Below are 22,096 nucleotides of genomic sequence, written 5' to 3'. Positions count from 1 at the left end.
CCAGGACAGAAATGAAATGGATCTGATGTTCTGTGGCTGCTAGTTTGTAATCACCTTAAAGTGGTGTGCAGTACCTGGAACTGCTTAGTTTAATACTTGGACATACTCTGGAATAAAGGTAAGCTAACAGCTCTCAAAGTTTTGAAGGCTGCCTTCCAGTCTTCTCTGCTGCAGGTACTTTAATTTAATTGTTTTAGGATGGGAGAATTAGGGGGTTAAAGGTGCAGGGAAAGTTTCATGTAATGTTTTCTGTGATCTGTGGCGGCTTTGATCACGACCACGAGGTGACCTGGATACAACTGGCTTACCTAAATATTTTTCTTCTGATTCTTCCTGTGCAGATAAGTAAAAGAAAATAACTGGGGCATGTCCGTTCATGGCTGAGCATCTTCATCCCTGCTCCAGCACAGCACTTTGAATGTCCCCAAGTTGTTCAACACTGAAGTTAGTGGAGGCTGAATATGGTTGAATGCAGTTCTTGTGCACAGCTGCCTGAAGTCTGGGGTCATGGAGGGTGTTAAGCAAAATATTTGCTTTAATTATTGTTAATTATTCACTCAAAAGAGTGAATCACTCTTTTGAGAGGCCAGGCAATGTTTATTCTCTGATTTCCCCAGGAGTTACCTCTAAGTATCCCTTTAATTTAGATCAGTGGCTTCAGAGGAGCCTTGTCGTTAGATGCTGCCTGGGAATGTGCTTTGCAGGCTGAAATGGATGCTGCTGCTTGGGAAAGCTGCCAGAGTAGGGACAATAAGACTCATTGGAAGATCTCATGTTCTAAACACCATGAAATAATATGAGGTGCCAACTGAAAGAGGAGAAAGAGAGAGATTTTACCTTCAGCTGGGTTATTTGCTGAAAACATCAGGAAGTTGAAGAGGAAAAGTCCTGTATGAAATGATCACTCAGCCTAGGTAAAAGCCTGTTGCTTAGCAACTATGTACGGAAAATTTAAGTTCTGATTACATTTTCCAGATCCCATTAGATGCAACAAATAAAATTAATTTTATCCTCAAAATAGAGAACAAAACCTTGCAGTGTAACCTCACAGTCATGATATATATTTACAGTTACGTCTAGGGAGCAAGGGGCATAGCAGAAATGAATTTATAATCTTTCTATCAGCTGCTAGGGAAATTTTCAGTTCACTTTAAGTACTAGCTAAATATGTTTTCTAAGCTCACATCTTAAGTGGAAAAAGAGGGCACTTACTTCTTAACTGTCGATCATTATAAAGATGATTTGAAGAGCACTCCTTTGATGGGTGCTGGACCATATCCTTCCAGAAGCTGAGGAGCCGCCTGCTGCTCTTAAAGCTTTGAGCACAAAGATAGCTTAGAGAAGTATGGCTGTCTTGCAGTTGTATGATTTTGAAGTCCTCTTGTTATAGCTTTAGCAGTTCTTGCTTACCTTTCAATGTCTGTAAGCTTCAAGGCCTTTGAATATGAACATTTTGCCAGCTGGTGGAAGTCCATTGTGCGGTTCTGAAATATTAGAGATTGTTTAGCTGTTGATCAACTGATGGTCACTTTTTTCCCTTCTGAATAAATAGGTACTGGTTACCAGGGCTGAAGATGGAACTTGCTGAAAGGGAAAGCCTCAAATTTCCCTTTGCTTTACCTCCTTCTTTTTTTTTTTTTTTTTTTTTTTAATCTTTTTAAAAAATTGTACTTGAATGTGTGCTCAAAGAGATGTAATAAATACTCTCTGAGTCACTGTTAAATGTGTAATGCAGATGTCCCAGTGAGGGATGTCATTCTTCTGAGCATCACTGCTGGATGAGGACTGCATTGTAGGACTGCATTTCTCTGCAGCTCTGTCAGTTTACATCCATGCTGGACCAACTCTGGGACATTTGGTATCTGAGTGGTACAAGAAGTGCATTTTTTTAAAGACAACTTTCCTTCTTTTGTCCAGAGATTCGTCTTCAGATCACAAACCGATGTCTTTATTGTAGATGAATTAATGCCTGGAAGTGCATTTAAAAAGAAAGATGGAGGGGAGGGACATGAGAGTCCTGCTGTAGAGATGGGGCTTCATCAAAGAAAGCTGCTATGAACAAAAGATGAATTTAAACCTCATTTCACTCTAGATGTCATTTTCAACCATCTATGAGCAAGACAAATGTTGCTGCAAAAAAAAGTGATAACTAAGAAATAGCTCAATATTCTTAGTGCATATGCTAGTGCATACGCACGACGCACTCTTCCATACATTATGGTGCAGTTAGACTGTAGGGTTCAGTCAGCAGACCATGTGTATGCAGACAGTATTGCATTATCCCTTTGAATGAATTAAATGGCAAACATCTCTTGGAACAGTTAGTCTCGAATTCTTCTGATACAAACCTTGGGTTCTTGTTGTATAAAGTCACACCTGTGGTATATGCAGCTTTTCATCATGTTTTGCTCAGTTTCAAGAGCTGCTGAGCAGCAGAGATTTTTCTGGCTGGTGATGTGAATGCTACATATTTGTAAATAAGATTTTCAACACCTACATTTGTACAGTGAAGATTGAACTACAACCTAAAGCTTTTTCCTGCACTCCTAGGGCAAGCGTTTGAATGCTCTAGAAATGTCTTTTCTGTACAGGAACATAATGAAATAAGTGTTCAGAAAGTATTTAAAAGATATATGAGAATTGTTAATGTTCTACTTTGAAAGTTTTTGTAGCATTGTAAAAAGCAAAACATCATGCACTGCTCCCAAAGCAATTCTTCTCAGCACAGATAGGACTTTGCGCACAGATGGTGAGAGCAGGCCCGAGATTTAGAGTTACAATTTCAATATGGTAAGTGAAAAATACAATCTGTGTGTGATGAGTGATTGTTTGAATGGGCCACTTGTATCCTACAGAAAGTGTGTTGCACAGCTGGCTTGATAATTAGGCATCTAATCTGAAACTGGTTACAGAATTCCTATGAGGTGTCAAATCCTTCTGAAACTTCCTGAAATCAAGATAGATGGCATCGGGAAACTAAGTATTCTGAATCCTGATGTGTTTCAGCAGTTACCACTGATTGAAAATGCATATACACACACACACACACATAAATTAAGAACTGAAAGCCAGATTGTGTCCCCAGGATCAGGTCAGTCAAACAAGGAACACAACTTTTCTACTTTTCCAGTGAGTTTCCAATGTAGCACTTAGCTCTTGGGCACATTACCACCCCTGAGCCCTGCTTGCTGCAGGGTAGAAATACTTTTATTACAGCATTTGGAAGTGGTCCTGCTGCTTCCCTCGATAGAAGCTGGTGACAAGGACCAGAACCATGCTCTTCCTCTGTTCTCTGGCTAAAGAAAGGATGAGATGCAATTGGAACACCCCTGATGGGCTTGTTCTGTGAGTCAGAGAACTGGGGATCTGGTGGAGTGAGGAGGGGGCTAGCGGGATAAAAAGGAAAAAAGATAAGGATACCCTTAGTTCCAGAGCAGGGGTACCAGGCACATCATCCTTGCTGGATAAGAAGTTACTGGACAAGTAGCTGTTTAATAAAGTGTTGGTTTCAGTCTTGGATTGCTTTAATCATTGTTTTTAATTCCCTGTGATTGGTTCTAAAGACTTCCTGTGTCTTACAGTATCAGAAATTAATTTATTTGTGTATTTGTTTTCTGAATTGTGCCCTTGTCATTGACACTAGATAGATAGTTCAGTCCACTAGTTGAAAAAAACTTAGGATATTTTTGCTGTCTTAGCATCAAGACTGGCAAGTTTTGGTAATTTTCTCTGGCCACTCAGTTTGTCGTATTGGTGAAAATACAACAGCTGCTCGCTTAATTCAGCAGTCAATTACATCTTAATAAACACACGGTCATACCAGTATGCGTCCATGTATAGAGTAAAAAAGAGACATGGGAGCTCTCAGCTTTAAGAAGCTGATGCAGCATCAGCTGGCATTGCAGCTGGCATTGATGTGTGTTGAAGAGTGCAGTCCATGACGCCAAGACTGAGAAGCGTGTTCTTGTCTGACTGGAGAAAACCCGCCTGCCAAGCACAATGTAAGCCCTGATGCACTGTAAGAGGCCATGTCCCAAATTCAAACTGGCTTAATACACTGACACTGTTGGTTCAGTTCAGGTTAGTATCGTGTTTCTATAGAGACGACTATTAAATTGGCCTGATATAACTGGTCAATCCTAATCTGGTTCAATTCACAGCTGTATCAGAGATAAATACAGTTCATGTGCGTTGAGCATAGTTTGTAAAATCAGAGGTCTTTTCAGAGAAAAAATCCACTGTTATTTAACATGTGGTCCAACTGAAGAGATCTAGCTTGCATACTGGGCTTTTAATCTGCACCAGAGAGAGGCTGGTGAACTTGAAAGGTCCTTAGTGGTAGCTTTGATTTTTTTCCTCTCGACAGGGAGGAAATCTCATTCTCTTTTTCAGGAAGGTAGAGTCGCTGTGGCTGTTTGTGTCTCTCTTCCATGGAGAAGATGTTGTGGAGCTTCAACCCTTAAGCAAAATTTACAGCTCCAGCATTTCACTCTGCGGTGACTTGAATTTAATCTTAAAATTTTGCAACTCTTCAGGGAACAATTAAAATTTTCATAATACTCATTCGCTAAAACTTTTATCAACATTTGCAGAGGGTACTGTTTAAGAACAGTTCCTTCAGGAAATGTTTTTAGGCTGACTATTTTTGAAGTCATTTTCAAGTTGTGCACTTAAAGGAAATTATTTTTGTTATCACCTAACTGAATACAGCAACACAAAGGAAAGCAGCTCGAATTGCATGGACTTAGCAGCTACCTAGCCTCAGTCAGACTGTACTACCTCACTAGCTTTCTTTACGTTCTCTTTTAGATTTGTTGTTACCATTACCCCAGGCATACGCCATCCTGGTGTGACTGGGAGCGGCTGCTGAGTCTCTCCATTGCATAATGTGATGGGGCAGCATGCTGCTCCTGCTGGGAGAGAGGGCAGTCCCTTACCTGTACGTAAGGAATTTATCTAAGCCCCATCAGAAAATCAGTGTATATTTGATTATTTGCATGGACAAATGTGTGCTCTCTGTGCATCTGTCCTCTGGAGTGTGAGACGGAGATGTCAGCGATGGGGCTGATAAACAAGAACTCTGGGTGATGTGGTCTGCTGTTACCCGCTGCCAGCTAGGTAGTTCCTTGATGTAGTGGTTGATGATTTAGTCTTGAGCAACGGTGGTTTGAGCTATTTTGTAACTATGCTCTGTCGTTTTAAAGTGGATGTGTTTAACAAGGTTCAAGTGAATCTGGCTGCAGTATGTGGTGGAAAGCCAGTACTCTTTCCCTTGCTCAAAGCTAGTTGCGTACAGAGGAACGGTGCTGTTTTGTCTACATGGGGCGTCTTCATAACTATTACATGTTATTCACATCTTTGTGCAATCAGTATAGGAAAATAACAGGTGCTTGTCAGTGAGGGAGACCTGCTGGCGTCCTACAGAGACTTGTCTGTGAGCGTGGAGTAGTGGGAAGAATCAAGGGAGCCCAAATAATTGCCTCTTAATAACAGCTCTGACTTTGGAACAGAGTCCTGAAAAGATCATCTCTGATTTGCAGTTTCTGCATCTTCCTCTTGTTAACGATCAAATCAGACTATCAATATTTGGTGCTTTCAGGTTTCTAAGGATAATTATGTTTTACAGCTTTTATTTATGTAAGTCTCAAGAAGAGCTTCATTGTATTTGAGTAAATTTTTCTCCTATTTGTCTGAGACCAATCAGGAAGACAGAACTGTGCTTTCGTTCTTTTCCTTCCTGATTTATCTTCTCTATTTTTATCTTTTTGACCAGTTTCCATTAATTACTTTCTTGGCTATAGAGAACTGTGATGAGCTTTTAGTGAAAAATCTGAAACTGGGGACAACATTTAATCAAAACATTTGTATATTGAACCTAATTTCCTTGATTTTATTTATTTATTTAGATGCTTTATATAGGAGTTTAAGTGATAAGGCTTAATAGTAAAAGCAAATGCTCACAGGGAGCGTTCTGCTGGGTCCCACAGTTCTTGTCTTGGGTTAATAGTATTGCATTAATTTCATTTGAGATCCTATGTGACAGCATAATTATGATATAATAAGACTTAGCTAGGTGGCATAAAATTATTTGCCAGTAAAGCCTCAAAGACAAGGTCACTTAGAGTACAAGTAGTCTTCAAAATGATGTTTCTAGAACAAAGTGTTCCATCTATGGGAAAAATAAAACAAGTAACATTTTAATTTTTGACACTACTTCTAGCAGCAGCAAAGCAGTTCACCAAAATGGTCTCTCTAAAGCACTTTAAAAAGCCATTGGTGTCAATTCAGAATTCATTTTTGTTTATGCAGGGCTATATTAAGAATCAGTTTTGTGGATACAAAGCTGGGAATTCAAAAAGCAATAACAGTTCCTCAATCATCTATTGCGTTTGGTAGGGCAGCTTTAAATGTTTCCCCTGAAAAACAAAGCTGAATGCTCTGATCCTTTTTATACAGAGTTGCTTAGCACAGTTGCCTTTAGATAATAGTGTACCTTATGTAGGCATTGCTATTTCTAGATTGTTGCCCAAAATATTTTCTTAACTAGTTTATTCCTATTTTACAAACCACTCTTAAAAGGTTGTGTGGGGCCTCCCGTCAATCCCTGTGTAAAGTGAACTCTTAAAATAAAGACAAGGTTTTATTCATCCCCATTATACAGAAAAGAAAAAGGTCCCTCTAGGGACTTCTTGACCATCAAATGCATTTGGCAAGACAGCCAGTAAAACCATTAGGATATTTGACGTGTGTTTCATTTATATTCTGGAAAGTGTAGCAAGATGGGTCCTGTGACTAAAGCAGATCTGGGAGGCAGCTGTATGTAACCTTGAAGAGGTCACTTAAACCCCATCCTCCCTGGTGAATGCACGGGCACTGGTCCTGATGCCGCTGGGCTCCACAAAGGTTCTGAGCAGTTGCTGGTGTTGATGCAAGTCGATGGAGTTAATGACATACAAAGTCTTTTAGTTACACAACCGCAAGTCTGGCCTGTGCCTTTCTCCATGTTAGCTTCTTCACCTATTAAAAGAAAGCCTGCTTTGCTGCCTGCATCAAGGGGCTTTAATCAGCGGCTTGTTTCTGTGCAGTGCCAGGAGATCCTAGCATGTACTCTACAGCATTGCCAGAGATTTGCTCTTGATACTTCTAGAAAATAAATTTGAAAGTTTTTTTTAATTTGCAACTTGAATTTTTAAAATGTCCTTCAAACAAAAAAAAGGGATATTTATGCCCATTTTCTGTCACTCAGATGTGCTTCAGTAGACCTCCTGTCTTCTTGCATGACACTACCACTGTCTTTACATTGGTCAAGAGCAATTCCAATAAGATCTTTGTAAACTTCATCATATGTATTTTTTTTTTGTGTATCTCTCTGCATAGATATATGTTTATTTTATGGTTTATCAACTGAGCTGTCTCTGGAGCTAGGCAATTGCTATTTTTTTGTGTTGGTTTGGTTTTGTTTCTTACTGCTTTAAAAGCGATGCTAGTCACTGTTGTACAGCAGTAGTGTATTCCATTTCCCTCTTTTTTGCCTATTCTATAGAATTCTAACGGGCTTTAAATTCTACGTAACTCTTTCTTCTTCTAGTTGCAGTATTTTGTTTAATCTTTGCATGTGATACTTCCCACGTGAAACTAGTGTGCTTGCCTTATTAGAAATGAAAAGTAAGGTAACTGAGGTAACTCGCGTGTGACATGGCCAGTCTGTTCTCTCTGTCTGATCTGTTTTGACATGATTATGTCCAGGGCCTGGGAGAAAACCATCCAGGCACAAGTGGAATGTGGATTTTTACTAACAAGGAGGTAATCATTTATTTTTTTTGAGCTTTTTGACTTTTTAAAATTATTTTTTGTCCTTGAACTTGATTGTACACTTCACCTAGAAATTGTTGAAATATAATTGTGTGATTCATTAATATTTGATTACGTTAAAAAATATCTTTGAAAAAGAGAAGGCCTGTGTTCTTGTAAACAGTGAAGAGTTCAAGGCAAGCAGGTAACATCTTTTCTATTCCACACCAGACAGTGAATAACCCTTCTAATTTCCCTTTCTTGATCCTGGCAGTAATTTGGTGCAGGGATAGAAAATGTTAAGTGGTGGGGATCATTCAGTGCAACCACAGTTACTAGTGCCCTGAAAGAGACAAAAACTTGCCAAAACACGAGACCTGGTTTGCTCTGACTCTTACTGTGGCTTAGTTTTGATTCTTACTGTGGCTTATGTGGCTTTGATTCTTACCCTGGTTTACCATCAGGTTAAGGGCATAAACAGTCATTTAAACAATTTTTAACTATTCCTGATTTCCTACTGTTGAAATGCAACAGTGGAAAAACTTTATTACAAACCCTTCCCCTTAACCCTAAGAAAAAACAACAAAACAAAACAAACAAACAAAAAAAAACAACCAACCAACCAAAAAAAAAAAACAACCACCCTACACTACAGCTTTGCAGGCAGTGTAAGACCTAATCTCTTGGAAGGGAGCAGGAACCGTATTTGTCATTATCACCATAGAAAGAGGTAGCTGATTTCTTTACCTTAAAGTTTGTTTCTACCCTTTGTGGCCAAGTCCGTGTTCAACTGTTATTTGCTTTAATTTTTATTAATAAAGACTTCCTAAATAACTAGAAAAGGGTGGTAATGTCGGGAATGAGCTTATTTGTGTTCATGATCTTTGCAATTTAATTGGAATTATGATAACCATTCTAACTCTAATTATGAATACTGGTTTAAGGTTCCTTTTGCTTTTACTTATTTGCATACAAATTGCATTCTAACAAGGTTTTCTCACTCTGCATTTTTAAATGAAATTTTATTTTAAAAGTTTAATGCCCATGCACTTCTTTTTCAACAAGATTTCGATCAATATACTGAGGTTATGGGATCTGCTCTCTAATGGACTCAAAAATGTTTTAACGAGTCTTCTTTCAAAGGGGAAAAGCACGAAATAAACTTGGAGCTTCATTTATGTGTAAATGTCATGGCTGTCTAATTTTATGCCTTTGCAGGCTGGACTTAGAGCAACATTAGGGCCAATGCTGCAGAGATGACTGGCTGTTGTTTCAGTCCCACACTGACTGTGAGAGTGCACAGCGCTGAGAGCCCAGCAGTAAGTACCGCTGAAGGAAGCTCTGGATGGTCCACTGTGCTTTCTGGGTTTGACTTTGTGTGTCTTGCTACCAGCTCAGCTCTTTTAATTCCAGAGGATAAGCTTGTCCCTAAAGGGGTCAAAACAAGCTCTGTTGTGCTCACTATCCCGTCTGCAATGGTGGCCATAAGTAGATATGCAAGAATGAGTGAAAACATGGCAAGTAAATAAACATATCAAGCCTTCAGCTTCTTGAATCTCTGGGCACATCCTGAGCTGGACATGGTTTTGCTCTATTTACCAGCCCTCGTTGGGTGCATATTCCATAACCTTGAAACTTTTGTAAGCTTTTAGCATCTACCAATTATTTTCTTAGGGAGTTCTACAACTTCTTATTTTCACTGTGTGCGGTGACAGTCTTTCTTGCTTGTTTTGCACCTACCATTCAGATTAATGAAGGCAGACTATGTCAAGCTGTTCACTTTTTTCACGTGCTTGTTGACCACCCAGCAGAGCTTAGCTTTATGGAGCTGAGCTTTCCTTTGCAAAGACCACAGTAAAAACTTGCGTTGTGGTCATGTTTATTTGGGTGTCTGCTAGCTTTAACCTGCATCACAGTTGCTACAGTTTTCTTGGTACAGAATAGGTTTGTGATTTCTTGGATTCTAAACTGGTCTCTGTTTTATATTTGTTACAGAGCTGACATCTTCTGGTATGTAGCAAGGTGATTTAAGCAAATGGCCTACTGACTTGGCAAATCAGCTTTTGTAGGTTTGGCTTCATCTGAATACTGAGGTAAATGAATACCTCTTAGTGCTAGTGGTTTTGTTGTTCATTTTGTTCACTTAACTCTACATCTGATCCTGCAGTAACTTCAGTTCCAGATAGATCTCTCCAGGTTCTTCCAGGATGAACAATAATACAAAAAGATTTGGTCAGCCTTTCCTGTGGCACCCCCTGTCCCTTGAGTGCTCTTTTGTGTCCTCGTCAATTTCTAGCCTTAATATGAGACCTTGGATGCTTCCAATGGAAAAGGATTTAGTAATAGTAGTTGCTTTTTGCTTAGCCACTTCATGGTGTTTCTGTCTCACTGTGTTTTCATATTTAATGTACCAGAGATTAGAATCCTTTGTATTTTATTGATTTTGACAGTTCTCTTAAGCCTATCATTTTGCTTCTCATAATCCCTTACTGTGCTGTTAAGCTACTTGGGCTTCCCTCTGCCTGTTATCAGCATCTCTCAGGCCATGGCCTGGTGACTCCAGTGTGCTGCCCTTCAGCAGTCATGGCCATTGCCTCTCAGCTTTCAAATATCTTAAATGTTGTTTCCAACTGCTTTTTAATAAGTGTCTTCGTTTTTGTGTTATCTGCCTTCTGGAAATTGTGCATCTTTTTTTTTCCTTTTTTTTTTTTTTTTTTTTATAAATTATTTATTTCATTTTTGTTACTCCTGTAGAGGATTGCCTTTAACCACGTTGTGGTCACTTGTGCAGAGATGCTTTTCATTTGTGCCATTCTGATCAACCTCAACCTAGGACCGAGGAGGGACTTACATCTTGCGTGGTTATTGGCAGCACCAAGTGTCTTCTCTGCTACCTGTCATAGTGTGATGTTGGCCTAGTTTCTGACAATGGCTGAGCCCCCACCCCCGGCCCCTTGATAATTTGTTTCCTGCCCTTTCTGATCTTTCCTGGCACATTGCAGTTGGTGTAGCTTCCCTGTTCAGCTGAAAAGTAAAACAGATCCAATGCTATATTGCTCTACTTTTGACAAGACATTCATTTTAAGGCATGGGGATTCAATGTAACTTGCTGAGATGAGTAATGTGTAATTTGATTTGTCTCTGACCTCTCCTGAGCATAGTGCTATGCCACAGGTAGCTGAGTTCGCTATCTTCTTGTGTTGTTTGTCTGTACCACTTTAAATTTTTAGAATACTGTATGTGATTGCAGCTGATCTTCACAAGTTTAAAACCATGGACCAGACACAAGCCATTTCAAACTTGGCTCTAAAATGCATAGGCATGTTGAAAATACTGGCAGTTACCCATTAATGACCAGCTCTCAGCAGTCAGTGCGCTATTTCTGGAAGGCAAGGCAAGACAAATATGAATACAGCTTCTCTGTGTAAGGTTTCTTTCCTCTCACCCTGCCATCTTTTCCTCAAGAGGTATGTTTGTCTGTTGTCAAAAGGTGCAAAGAAGTAGATTAATGGTGGTGGTAATTTAGCAAAACCTCAAATAAACACTTTCATATATCACATCTGCTACCCTTTAGCGCTAGGAAAGGATATGTATGGAGCAGCCCTCTTAGGCTAATCTAGTTGCAACAGTGCTTCATATCTTCATACAAATATATTTTAAATTACAAAATACAATGGCACTTGCCATAAATGAATTTCCCAAGACCAAATATGTAGGTACCACCGGTTGTGTGCAGAAGGGTTTTTCAAGCTGATTCCTTTCAGCATTATCAGTGCTACTATTCTAATGGGTTATCTTCCAAATATATTCCCATTTTAAAGCTTAACTGTTGTCTTTCAGTTCTTTATAACTGAATGTGAAGTCATTTTGTATCAAGAGATTTAGGTTATGGGCTGTAGTAATGGAACTGTCTTTTTTTCAATTTAGCAAAATACCATTAAGAATTAATTTATGGCCAGGCTACATTACTGAATCATAGAGGTATGGAGGAATGTTACACTCTAGGTATTCTTTCCAACAAAGTTCTAAAGATAATTTTTAAAGTACAGACACTTTCTTCCTTCATTGCACTGTGACTCATATATATAAATATGATTTAGGGAGCATGTTTTTACTGGAGATGCTGAGGTAGCAAAATGTACAATTACAGATAACACTCAACGATGTGAAGCTGTGTGTGTAGTGGATGCAATTTTGCATTGCATAAGCAGCAAATGGAACAAAGGGTGATTATTTTATAATGAAATAAATAAAATCCTACCATCCTTCAGTACAAATGTCAGTTCATGGGAGGTAATTTTGCCTGACTGAAGGGAAAAGGTTTAAAAAATAAACATTGAAAGGGAGGGGATGGGGGCAAACAAATGCATAAGGTCCCTGTGATATCCTGGACTGAAATGAAAATGTTGTGAAGTAAAAAGTTTTGTTTAGCAGTAAAGTTGTGTTTATGTACGTTCCTAATCTTTTTAATAGTTTGTCAACAGATACCATTCATTCATGGGTTTCTCACAGGTTTCAGACATAAACCCCCTCTCAGCATGGGGGGCATAAAGAATACCAAAAATCTAAGCATTGATGCAATACGGTGACCTAACTCCTGTAGCACTAAACGATAGCATGGATGGCTGAGAATGGGGAAAACTTTGTCTCCTTCCACCATTTGGCAAAAAAGGATTTCAATCACATGCATATACTAGCTGATACCATGTTGTAGATGCTTTTATGTAGAACTTTATCCAAGGGACTTGATCATAGTAAGAGAAAGTAGGTTGGTATATGTTAGGACCAATTGAACTCAGTTTCAGTTACGTTTTCTGATTAGATAACAAAGGTAGCTGTTTTATGAGCTTGAAAAACATTTGAGAGAGAGACTAATACTTGCACAGAGTAGGACTTAAGTTTTGAAAGGTCCCATTTAAAACATGGTGGAGAGATGCCTAAATGGAAAAGGGGCAGAATCATAAAGCTACAAATATTGGAAGGGGTCTGAAAATGAAAGAGTGCAAAAATGAAAATTATAAATAGGGAAATGTGTGCTCTTATTACTCTTTAGTGGAAATTGACCTGTTGGGGGTAAAGAAGAAGGAAATTACTGTAGAGCTTCTGGGAGTTCAGCTCCTTCGATTTATTCATTCATGATACAAATTTGAAATGGGAACTCCTTCATGAGTTCCAGCAGACACTCCTGAAGCCAAGGCAGCAGTGAGGCAGAGACAGCACCTCCCTCCTCTGTGCTGTGCTGCGCTGCTGCTTCTGCAGAGAGGAGGACTTGGAGCCCTTCTGTCTGCATTCACCGCTGTGTGCAAAACTGCCTTGCTTTTCTGCCAGGGAGAAAAAATATTCCCTGGAGAGCTTTGTTCATTTTACAAGATAAATCCATAATCTGTTAGTCTTTGTTCTGTTCTTCACCTGCCCTGTGACTTTTGTAACTTCATGCACACGAAGTATCTGTAAAATGCTGCATAATGGAAATCCTGGTTTACCTCCACATGTAAACGGTGCTTTGGGTGCTGGATAGTGGCGTACACTATTCTCAGCTCAAGTCATTTACTAATGGCAAGGTTTCTGCCTAGCACATATTGGCTCCTGAAGCCCAAGAAACTAGGCTGATTTATGTTCAGTACCTGGCCCCTTGCTGCTGTTTCAAATCCTTTTTGCTGTGGATTGTGATCTGGATGTTAATTTATCAAACTTGGGATTTGCGGCGTCGCAGTGTTACAGCCAAGCTAAAAGAATCTCGTAAAGAAGGGTACATTCATCTTGTGGCTGCATGTAAATATTCTGAGTTGTTGCAGCTTTAGCTAAATGACTCTATTATTTCATTAATCATTTTGTGAGGATTTCTCTGCTGGTGTTGTCTCTGCTCGAGGATACACAAACATTCACTACTTCTGTGATCAATAAACAAGTTATTGGAAAGTATAGTGCTTCTAAACGAAAGTAGTAGCATTCTTGTCTGCTGCTTTTCTTGGCTGGCTTCTGTGAGATAGCGTCTGCAGGTGAAAAGAAAAGGCCAGGGTGTAAGAGCTGGCCAAAATACAGACTTGTGGGATTTGAAAAATCTAATTTCAAGAATATATTGAGCTGGGGCCTAATGTCTTACAGGCTGTGAGCAGTGATTTTCTCTCCTATCTTTTAAGCTTTCAGGGTAGTGGTTCTTGGCAACATATTTAACACGGGCTCTCCAGGGGCATCCAGATTTCTCCAGCTGTGAAGAGCAGCCCCACAGCACTGGGGACTGTGCAAGGCCAAGGCTGCTTCTGCCTTCCCTTGTGTCAGAGACTTGCCAAGAGAGCAAGCGGGCAGAGAGGAGGTACTCCGGTATTATGAGTATGGACAGAAGCTGAGCAAAACATTTCTCCACATCTGACCAGCGTGCGATTCTTCTGGAGCTGGTGACTTCTGCACCCCTAAATCACAGGACAGTTGCTGCTTCTTGCCTGCCTGCAGAGAGGCTGTCTAGGGCAGTTAAGACTGTGTGAATAACTAGCTATGCCAGCAGTATATATGTGTGTGTATATATATGCATTTTAAATATATCTATATCTATATATATTTAATTAAAGCTGGCTTAGCTCCTGGGAGCTACCAAAATGCAAACTGGACAGCTGCCCATTGTGCCTAGTTACTCACACAGCCACAACAATCCTGGTTTTGATCTACTCTGATAGCCTCTCTACATGCTGAGAACAACTGCAACTGCTTTATACCCCGAGTACTTGGTTTCCTATTCTTTTTGTTCTTTTTTTCCCCCCTAGAGGAAGCCTTGTTTAGCAACTGTACTCAAATGTAAAGTTGCCTTTTACATTTCTTGTGTCCCCTTACAATTTCTAAAGAAAACACAAACCACCAAAATGACCTTACACTTCTCAGAAAACACTAAATGATTTTTTTATGACAGAAATGCACAAATAAAAGAGGAACTCATGGTTCTAAAATAAATGGCCAGCCAGAAATCATTAATATCTCAAAAGGAAAACAACATTCATACTGATGAAGTAACAGTGCTAGGATCAAGTTTGAGTAAACTGATTAATATAGACTAAAACCTTGGAACACTTCTGAGAAATAACTGAAAACACATAGTAGCTCCTGCTCTCTAATGCAGATTTCAAATGTTTCTCACATAAATGTTTTTCTACTAAAAATTAAGTGATCTGGGACTGTGATTTTTGGTAATGATGGTGGATGTTCTGTGCAGCCTTTCAAAATGTCCAGTATGCACTTCATTTGTTAGGTGTGTTAAGCTGAAAAGGTATGCTTTGTATTTATTAAGTATTAAGAAAAAGCTATGTTATATTTTGAACTTAACGTTTGTAAATTTGTCTATATTCTTCATGGTTTTGGTGGTTTTGTTTTTTTTTAAGTATTTTTTTTCTTTCCTCCACAGCAGTTTATATAGGTCAGTTTAGAAGAGAGGTAATGGTGTTTGTAGAGCACCCTTGTATGGCCACCAAAGCATTCCTGCTCTGCATACAGATGACTGGGTAGTAAACATAGTGGAGTGAAAAGGACAGTATTTATCTCGTTGATCATTTTTGGCTGCTGAGATGACTCCAGCTTGTACAGCTGCTCTGGTGCAAGTAGTGCCCTCCAGCTTTTTAACTAAATGGCTGTGATAATCAAGGGTCTTTGCCACACCCCATGTGCTGATGGAGAGACTCAGCCTTTTCTCATCCACCACACTACCGTTGAACAATGTCAACTTTGCGTATAATCCCTAGCTCAGAGAGTCTGTGACATCTAAATTATATTTGGAGAACAGTAGTAAAGGTGACCAAGGGTATAGCCAGCTCTTGCGTGTAGCTTTGCTATCAGGCAAGCTCTCACTTTGCCCAATTCGTCAGCCAAGTGATTAATCCTAATCATCATACATATCAGAGCTCAAATACCTGATTATGCATATTCAGGCTATTCATTTGAAAGAAATGATTATAAAAAGTAAAGTGCAATGTCTCTAGGCAGCCATCTGCCCTTTCCAAGTGGGATGGGCCACCCTGCCATGTGTTGGTGGCTTTCTAAAACGGGAGAGGGGTGCACACCCCAGACCCAGCACCTCTGACTTTAGCTCCCATGTGGTCCAGGGGGGCAGAGGGATAAAGCTGCAGTGAAGCAGCAGCCCACTGCAACAGCTTCAGGGGCTGCAGTTCTTTTTCCTTTATTTTGGGAGTCCATGTTGATATGTCTCTGCTGAGTTGTTATCTTGAAAAATGTATCTCTAGAAGGTGGGTCCTCATGGCTTCTTGCCTACAGTGGAGGGGGTAGAGTGGGCAAGTTGATGGGTCAATTCACTTTCTGCCCGGTGTTCTTATGGACAGTGTTCAGATTTATCAAATGTTTTTTTTTCCATGTGCTTGCGATTTGACAGTTAAAGGCCACATTGTGTGTATTAGGGGAATCACTGTGTGCTAGGGTAAGAAATGAGGTGAAAGAAAAATTGATAAGTAATTAGTGAAGTTAATCCACTCATGGCAGCGAGCCTGAGATTTATCCGGATCTACTGCCATTCGGCTAGTGTTCATATAAACAAAGCAAGTTGGAAAAATCTCTCTGAAATCCTAGTTACAATAACATGGGGTAAGATAATAAAAGCTTCTCAACAGGGAAGAGCTATTTAGTAGAAAAATAGTTTTATTAATTATATAAGATCTCCAGTTTCCTTTATCTGGTTTTTCAACTACTGAAGATCTGCTGTTTGAGTTGTTCCCACATCTTTCCAGCTATAGCCCCACAAGAAAAAATTTTAAAGAGCTAAAAATAGGAGAGCAGAGAATATCACAGACATCCACCTCTGCTTTGCTTTTTCAAAGGACTATTTCCATTGCACAGGATCAGATTTCAAGCAGAAATGTACGCTAGATATATTTTTTTAATAATCATTTTCTGCAGTTTGTGGGGCTAAATATAAATGTAGTGATGCATTATCAGAAGAATGCTTCTCATAAATATGTCAGGAGTGTATGGATCTGTATTGGAAATTAAAGTTGCCTTTGGCAGACTGTCTGCACAGTTGTGATAAGGAAACACATGGAAATTGTAGCTAGGTTTGCCTGTAGTATGGTCAGTTGTACAAGGAAGCTACTGTCCAGGAGTAACTGGGGTATTTTCTCATTCTCTTTGTTTTAGCTTTACAATAAATGACTAAACATAAATGAAAACTTTAATTTGAACATAAAAAAATAGATGAGAAAGCCACCATACATAGCTGATTTGATCACATTAGGCGGTGCTGTTGTTAGCTGGATACGTAAGCCACAAAACCAAGCCACGAAGAGTTGCCTCTCACTGTTCCCCTGGTCACCACCATCCCTGCTGTCCTCCTGGGGCTCTCTCCCTGGTATTGATGGTGTGTGGGGCACCTGGTGGGCTCGAGGCTGCTGCTCTATGGGGTTAGCATTTGTCATTCTGCAAAGTAAGCTGCAGGACTGATGTCTTCCCTTGTTCTTTGCCAACCTCTTCATAGCTGACTGGGAAGCAGCTTTCTTTAGGTGCTCTGTTTATTCTCAGTCCAGAAATAGCTTCTGTATTTAGGGCTAGCAACTATTAGGAATTTGTCTCATTTTCCCCCTTTTTGTTCTACATTTCATCTCCAGCTAAATTGAACAAACTTTAGGTTCAGTTGGTAACTGAGCAGTAGCTAGCTGGAAGGTGCTTGTGAATTTAACTAGTTGTTTCAGCAAAACAATTATCCTAGCATTGCCACAACTCAATATACGGAGAGAAGAAGGAGACATAGAAAAAAACAAGGGTCTTGAACTCAGAACAGAAGTCCTTGGCATGAAAATGTATAAGCACAGGTTCTGCTGCCTCATACATGCTTTACTGTGTAAGTGTAATTCCTCTTTTCAGGCATTGTCAATATATTTTTGTTTCTCCTTTCTGTAATGATCTTGTTATATTTGTTTCTTTGGACAGGCAGTTATTAGCCATGATTTGATGCATGTTTTGCAATAACGAGCCCTTTACAACTCCTGTTGGACATAGTAAAATGAAATATCCTGATACTGTCTTTGGAGGCAAGCATAACACATGTCCATAACAATCTGATTTCAATTGTATAGACACAAAACTGTAACAGTCAGCACTGTTATAGCACAGTGCTTCATATAGTCTGGGTTCCATGGAAAAGTAATAAAAAAATGAGGCTGTGCTCTAAGTGCTTAATTGCAGAGGTGCAGCCTTGGCAGAGGACAGGCAGGCTAACTGGGGAATCCCTGCAGCCTTGCTGGTGCCTTTGCTTCAAGCTGGGTGCCTTTGCAGAGCTCAGGGGGCTGAGATTTTTTGTAGACACATTAAGGAGGAAAGTGAGGATGCCCGGGATGGCTGCCTGCTTACCATCCCCTCGTAATGGGGTTTGTTTCTAGAGAAGGGGGTGACTGAGTCCAAAAGTCTTTGATGTCAGGGATCTGCAAGAGTATTGTTGGAGGTGGGATGTGTTTGAGTGTGTCTGTGTGCACATGTATGTAATGATATAGGCAGGGAAGAATATCTGTATAGAAACAATGATTAGCAGACCAGCAAGTGGGGAAGAAAAGGTGCAAGAAGAAGATTTGTCTATACCTGGGGAAAGAACAAACCAACCAAAAAAATCAAACCACAGAAACAGCAGATATACTTAAAAGTGGCAGATCAGCATCTTTAGAGAGTAGGATGTTTGCCAAATAATACTAAGGGATGGAGGGCTCTGCAGGGACCAGCTTGATAAAGTGGCAGCATAACCTGGCAGTCACATCTGTAGCTGATGCCAGGGATGTGATCAACCGTGATGCCAGTCCTGTGAAGGGGACTCTCCAGTACAAAATCTCTCCACTACAGGCTGAATTACTCCTTTCAGTCACATCTCAGTCCTCCGGAACTGGCTGAGGTCTAAAGGAAAAAATGCCTTGCAGAAGGATGCACAAATTTCACATGGAGGCGAAGCAAAGGGCAGACCCACAGCTGGAGCATACTGCCTGGAAAACACACAGAGCATCAAAGAGGAGGCTGTGCCATAGCTCCCCAGGCTTCAGTGAGCAGGAGACATGCTGAAAAGGGACAGTGCTGGCAAAACATCATGATAGGCTTACAAGCCCTCTGAACAAAAGTGTAAGAGAAAAACAAGAAAATAATCCTCAGTGGTGTCATTTTAGCAACTGTACTGGCTTAAGGTAAGCCCAGAATGCCTTCTCTTGTCTTTGTCAGAAGCCCTTAGACTCGAATGGGATGGCATAGTTGTTCTCAATTAATTTGTTATTTATGCTCTGCACAACTTGCGAGTGATGTCACCTTGATAAAGGAAACAAACTAAAATGAGTATAAGAAAGGACAAGCCTGCAATTTTCTATCACTTAGGAATCCCCACAGGAGGAGGAGAAAAAACTACAGCAGCAATAAGCAGTCTTCATACATGAAGTTTACACCAAAGAGAAGAAATCTGAGTGAATGATTCAATTTCCTTACTTCACAGATATCAAAACAAGACAGAAAACACTAGATAAAGAATTGCCTTAACAACAAAAATTGACCGTGTGTGAAAACTTTAGATCTTGGGGTGCTGTTGTCATCAACAGCTCTTCTTAGACATGAAAACTGCAGTGTAAGTCATGAAAAGCTCAAGCCCATAAAATATTTTCCAGAGATTTTGCAGAGGCTCTTCCATCAGCTGAAAACTAGCAGTTGCATTAGAAAGAATTTAAGTATTTTGGCCTGGTCTAGCCCTCTGCTGGCATCAGTAAAAAGGTGGAAACTGAACCAGTTTGGCCATGTGATCAGAGCAACAGACCAGGCAGACACTCACCAGCAGGGATCAGTCAAAGGAGAAAAGGTTTCCCAAGGTAATTAAAACAATAAATAAATAGAGAGTATAAAGGGAAATTGTCTGCTAAATAACACTGAGTACTTGTAAGTTACAATCAGTGCTTCTAAATGACACCTTAAGATTGAGTCAAGAGCAGGATGATGAAGAAAGGTAGGTCTCAAAAATTCCCTCTTTAACTAACTCAAAAGGTCTTTGATTACAGGGTTGTGCATTAATCATCCACAATAGATAAGCCGATGTGATTTGCCCTAATATCTGGTGTAAATACAGCATAAGGCAAATAAGAATTTGAAATGAAGCAAAGAAAAGGGAGGGAGGCTAAGCGTACTCAAAATGGTAGAAGAATGTTACATGAGCGACTATTTTTTGTAAAGTCTAAGGAGAAGGAAAGCTTGGATTGATTTTGACTCTGTTTTCCCTTTGCCCTCACTCACTGCTGGTGTTCGCAGTGCAGGAATTGATTCAGCTCAGGTGAGTCCTTTGCAAGCATGCAGGAATATCGCAGCTTTCATCTCTGGCCATAATCTAGGAGTGGGGAGTGAGTGCATATGGGTAATGCCAGCAGCCTCCCAAACTCAGTGCCTGGGGTAAAGTGACATTGTGCTTAATTTCCTCCAACTAGGTGGTGGAAGTGGATAAAGGCGGCAGAAAATAAATGCTTAGGAAACAAACATCATATGTAAACTGTTGAAACTCCGTGTGTGTGAAGTGAAGGGGAATTGAAAGAGGAGCAGAGCAAAAAGTATCTCAGAAACAAAGAAACCCAGTGTTTTAATATAAAATATTTCTCCAGGACCTGCTACTCCTTGGTAAAATCGGTACTGTTTGTATTTTGGGAACACAACTTTGTGGAAAACAGCAAGTTTCAAAAGAAATCACTCAGCCTCAGAAAAAGGGCATTTTGGACCACTTTGGCTATGGGCATCTTGCCCCCTGCTCCCTGTGAGACCTGCAGGTGTTGGGCTGGCTGCATCCTCTGGGAGGTACTGAGTCACCCCTCGGCTTTGGTTTCCCTTGCTTCCAGCTGGACTTCATTCTGCAAAGATAATTGTGGGCAATTTGTAATGATTTTGCATAGGTGAATGGTAATGAACCTAGTTGCTGCATCAAAATGACAGTAAGGGACATTTATTATTGCAGTAAATAGTGGAAAACGATGGAAAAAGCTGGAAATAAAACTGTCATTGTGACAGAATTGGCTTATGACAGTAGCTGGGTACAGCTGAAAGCTGGATTTTTCTTTAACCGCTCCCTTTCAAAGAAGGTTGTAATTTTTGGTCAGAAATGTGGTAGCAAAAGTTAAAGGCAAAAATGACTGGACCAGGTATGACTGTGGTTTATCTGATAGTAACCCAAATGGTTAAGAGCCACAAAGGCCATCATTCACTTAGAAAATTGTCATTAGGATATAGGTAATCTTTCACTTGCAGGCAGTACAACCTAACAGAAAAGGCAGTTGAGCAACCCGACCTTTTCTTTTGGTACTGCCAATGGTCTGTCGATCATCTCTGTCTCATTTCTGCCTACTTTAGTCAAACAATTTATATTTGCTTTGAAATACACAGAATTAAGCTGCTACGTCTTTGACGAGATATCACACAACATAGCTGTTATCAGAGAATGTTTATTTTAATCAGACTCTGTTGCAAGAATGTTTAGCTCAGCTGAAATTATCCTCTGGTCTCAGCCCGCTCGCGACTGGTTGGATGCTTGTATCGCAAAGATTTGGAGCGCTGTTGGTGGTTGTGTGGGTTCCTCTTCCTGGGGTGGGGAGACAGGGAGCTCTGTGATGGAGAAGGAACAGCCCTTGCCTTGTTTCTCTCACTCTTGGGCAGGGTAGCAGTGCACCCAGTGCATGTTGGAGATGTGGCTCTGATCTGGCCACTAAGCAATGTTCCTAGTAATGGCATGTCTCCTTAGCATAACTGTCGTGTTCTGGATTTAGTGTGCATCTTTCAGAAGTGGCAGGCAAAGTAAGGAGAACATGTCACATGTCATAAGTTATTTGGAGAGAAACTGCACCAGTTTAAGAACTTTTGATAAGGAAATCAGCATTTTCAGGTATGTTTCAGGCAACTTTGGAGTGCTACAGTTCAGATCAGGTCAGACTTGTGAGGCTGCTTTCTCACATCTCTGTGAATCCTCGGACATGACATCATGCCTCGACCTTGTTCTAGTGCAGCCGATCCAAAGCAGCACCTTGCAGACATGCACGGGAGGTGGTGGGTGAGCAGCAGCCCAGCAGAAAGCTCTTTCTGCAGCCCGTGTCCTACCATGCCCGATGGGCTGGAGCTCGCCTCTGCCACAGATGAGTCTTTGATGGGGGTGGCATAGCAGCTCTGTGGTAATCTCAGGGAAAGAGCAGTGATACTGGGCAACCTCCACAGCCTTTCAGGAGTGGCTGTTAGACCCTTCTTAACACATTTAGAAACATGGCTGATGTCCTCCTGTGAGCATGCTGTTTCTGTTGTGTATATTTTAAAGAAGTATTTTCATGCAGTTCAGAGT

This window comes from Anas platyrhynchos, chromosome 6 (assembly GCF_047663525.1).
Source record: "Anas platyrhynchos isolate ZD024472 breed Pekin duck chromosome 6, IASCAAS_PekinDuck_T2T, whole genome shotgun sequence".
In the NCBI taxonomy this organism is placed as follows: Eukaryota; Metazoa; Chordata; class Aves; order Anseriformes; family Anatidae; genus Anas; species Anas platyrhynchos.
Note: the sequence above shows the minus strand (reverse complement) of the source record.